The 3,519-nt window shown below is 36.7% G+C and overlaps 1 long non-coding RNA gene across 1 annotated transcript; it reads right to left on the bottom strand.

The window, feature by feature from the left end:
* Positions 1 to 873: 873 nt before the first annotated feature.
* On the bottom strand, positions 874 to 2,038 carry LOC128195641 (uncharacterized). Its single transcript, XR_008247385.1, has 2 exons — positions 1,424 to 2,038; positions 874 to 1,263 (listed from the first exon to the last, which is right to left on the bottom strand). It is a non-coding gene; the product is annotated as an uncharacterized LOC128195641 (long non-coding RNA).
* Between the last annotated feature and the right edge of the window lie 1,481 nt (positions 2,039 to 3,519).

Genomic DNA, 3,519 nt, shown 5'->3' with positions numbered 1-3,519 from the left:
GATATCCAGTGATATAAAAAAATTTATTGTAATATTTTTTTAAATACTCAACCGATAACATGATGACTAATAGATCTGTCAAATTAGGTACAACTAGATAGAAGAAGATTGAGTTGATATGAGATGGAGGTATAATTGCTACGTTTATGGAATATAAATGAGGTAAAATTAGGGTTTGAAAAATAAATTAAAAATTCATGATAAAAGTAAAAAAAATTTAACCTTTTAACTTAAAGATAATTTTGAAAAGATAATTTTGGAAATAAAAAAATTTGAAGAGGTACAAGGAGCATGCTGGTGGAGGGAGCAACGTGACTCCTTTGTGATTGGATTAAGAGATAGAATGCTCAAAGTGACAATCATTTAGGTGATCTGGTACTTCAGTTGACAGTGAATACTATCAATTAAGTTGAATAGTCTTCTCTTATTTTCATAAAAGAAATAAAGTTAAGAAAATAAAAATAATCACTAATATGAAATGGTTTTGTATGTGCAGGCAGCTCTACCCCAAGGAATTGTTCCTTTTGTTTTTGCTAAAGAGTATAATGTCCATCCAGGAATTTTAAGCACAGGGTCAGTAAAACTTCTTAGCATATTTCTTTGACAACCTTTGCATATATATTACAACACCTGTTGCTGTTTTGGTCACACGGTCTTGCTAGGAATGCTCATGGCCTTCCCTGTGGCATTGACCTACTATGTCGTCTTGTCACTCTGCTTCTGATACACTATATATATATATATATATATATATATATATATATATATATATATATATATATATATATATATATAAACAATGACAGAAGAGTTTGCATTGGTGTAAAACCAATTAAACATAGTTGTATATTGTCAGTATTGATTCATATATAGTTAGAGAGAAAAAAAACACAAGATATATTTATCACAAATTGCATAGAGAAAAAAATCACAAAATCAATTGGACATTTATTATAGTCCACCAGCATACCAATTTACTGAAAATCAAGCTCATATACTAATATAATATAGTATTAAGTACTGAGTTTGCTTGTATTTCTAACTTGAGATACCACCCGCAAAGACCATTCCACCAAATGACCAAGCAATGCCTTTGACACCAACTGTGGAGCATTTGCTGGGAGATTTATCCACAACCAATTTACCTCGCATGTACTAAAAAATAAGTGTTCTAAACCAGCGCCAAGATTTCCTCTTCCCTTTTATAAGAGTCGCCAAGCACCCATAAATCATTACAGACGACTTATCCAATGGAAACAAAACCTAAAACGCAAGGGAAAGAAGATGTTATACATTGATTAACCCAAAAAGATTCAATTTTATAGCATCGACCAGTCAAATGAGTTTTTAATTTATCTCAAAATAAGCCTTTCTCAGACAATAACAGAACACAGTTAATTCATAAATTTTATTGCATTTTTACGCGTTGATGATGGCGAGGGAGACAGCGCCAACTTCTTGTTCTCCAATTCGTCATTAATAGGACTGCCTCTGCCCCAAACTCTAACCTTCTCCAAGATCAAGGGTTCCCCATGGAAAGCATGGTGTCCTTCATCCTCTTCCCTACCGGTCCTTCGTCATTAAGTTCGGGATCTTCGTCGGCATTCTCATCAGATATGTAGGGAATTTTAAGGCCATCGACTTTGAGAAGTGAAGCTCCATTGGAGTTGGAAGAAACCAAACTAGAGTTTTGGAGTTGGAAAAAACCATTCAGAATTTGGGATTTTCAACCTGCAAAGAACAAAGACGGGTCTGTGAGCCATAGAGAACAGAAAGAGCGACGCTAACATCAACAAGAGAGAAGAGGGCGTGATATGAGCAGCTAAAGAGCACAAGAGTGTCGAGGCATGAAGATGATGGTTCGAGAAACGAAGATGATGGCTCCAAACAGGGAGAGGAAAGGCTCGAGAAGAATGGCTCGATGAGAAGAAGGGTTCGATGACAGGGAACACTAGAGAAGAAGGGTTGGAGAACAATGGCTCGGTGAGAGGAAAGGAGTTATTACCTCGATTTAACCAGGTAATAACATGGGTTTATGGTAGCGGTTCAGGTTAAAATCAATCTCAAAGCCTTTTGTTTCTTTTTGAAAATAAATTAATTTCTAATTCCAAAATATTTAATTTTAATTAATTTAATTTTCAGTTAATTTAAAATCTCATTAAAATTATATTATTTTCCTTTTCAAACCAGCTAACTTTTATTTCCAATTATATTGTTAATAAATTTTATTTTCAATTTCCTTTTAATTAAATTTTATTTCTAAGTCTTTTAACTTTCCTATCTTTATTTTTAATTCTCTTCCTCAATTAGAATGGAATTGCCAACGCCGGTCGCTGTGACCCCATAGCAGCACACACCAACACTTTCATTAGCGCCACCCATGCTTCAACCACACAACCACCAGGGAACCTCAAATCCACGAATAAAAGAACCCAAACGCGCAATCAAAACCACCCCTAAATCGAAAACTCCACAACTGTTAATCGCAAAAACAAAACAAGATCAAAACCCCAATTTCAATCATTGAAATTCTAATTACCCTAGAAATCCCTTATTTCTCAATTTCAGCAAACCTTAATCCTCAAAATCAGAGGAAAAAAAACCCTAAACCTAAAACTTGATGTCGCCACTACCTTCGCCAAACAGGGCACTACTGTCCTGGCCATCTTCATGCATTCAGAATTGCGAGCTCTTCACACAGAAACTGAAACCCCAAGGATCAGAATTGAAAACAAGAACATAAAACCCCAAAACAAAAAAAAAACAAAACGAAGAATAACACCTCCCCTTCTTGAAAGACAAACTAGAAAAGGAGAAGAGGAAGGAAGCCTCCATCCTTGTGCCACAAACCAAAACGGAGAGAATGAGAGTTCCCCGAAATTGTCGAACTAGAAACAGGGAGAAGAGGAAGAAGAAAAGGGTCTCCTTGTGCGATGAATGAGCCCTACCTAGATCGCACCTTCATAGTGTCGTTGCCTCCTTCGAACAAACGGGGTCGTGAGCTCTCCACTTAGGGCCTGGAACCACACCGCGAGTTACAAGCCTAGATTCTCGCCACCACAAAGCCACGAAACAACAAAAAACTCACTTCCTCAATCTGAGTTTTGATTTTGAGAAGAGTGATTTACTAAATTTGTTTAGGGTTTCATCCTAATGTATTAATTAGGGGGAATGTTAGTGGGGCAGAGGGTTTTTGGCCTTGGTTTTGGGAGCAACTGAGGCCAAAACCCCTGCATAGGGATTTTGTCAGGCTGTAGAAAGGATTGTCAGTTGGAGCAGGGAGTTTTTGGCCTTGGTTCTGAGAACAACTGATGCCAAAACCCCTGCACATATTTTTTCAGGTTAAAAGTCTTTTGTTGGCAGGTTTCACAGACTTTATGGCCTCGGTTACCTTCATAATCGAGGCAATATCTACCCTATAGCTTCGGTTAACAAAGAACCAAGGCATATACATTAGGGAAAATTTTAAAAATTCCATCGCGCCATATTATGCTTCGGTTTTTGATCAACCGAAGCATA

Source organism: Vigna angularis, chromosome 2, assembly GCF_016808095.1.
Source record: "Vigna angularis cultivar LongXiaoDou No.4 chromosome 2, ASM1680809v1, whole genome shotgun sequence".
NCBI lineage: Eukaryota > Viridiplantae > Streptophyta > Magnoliopsida > Fabales > Fabaceae > Vigna > Vigna angularis.
Note: the sequence above shows the minus strand (reverse complement) of the source record. Positions and strands in the feature narration are given on the sequence as shown.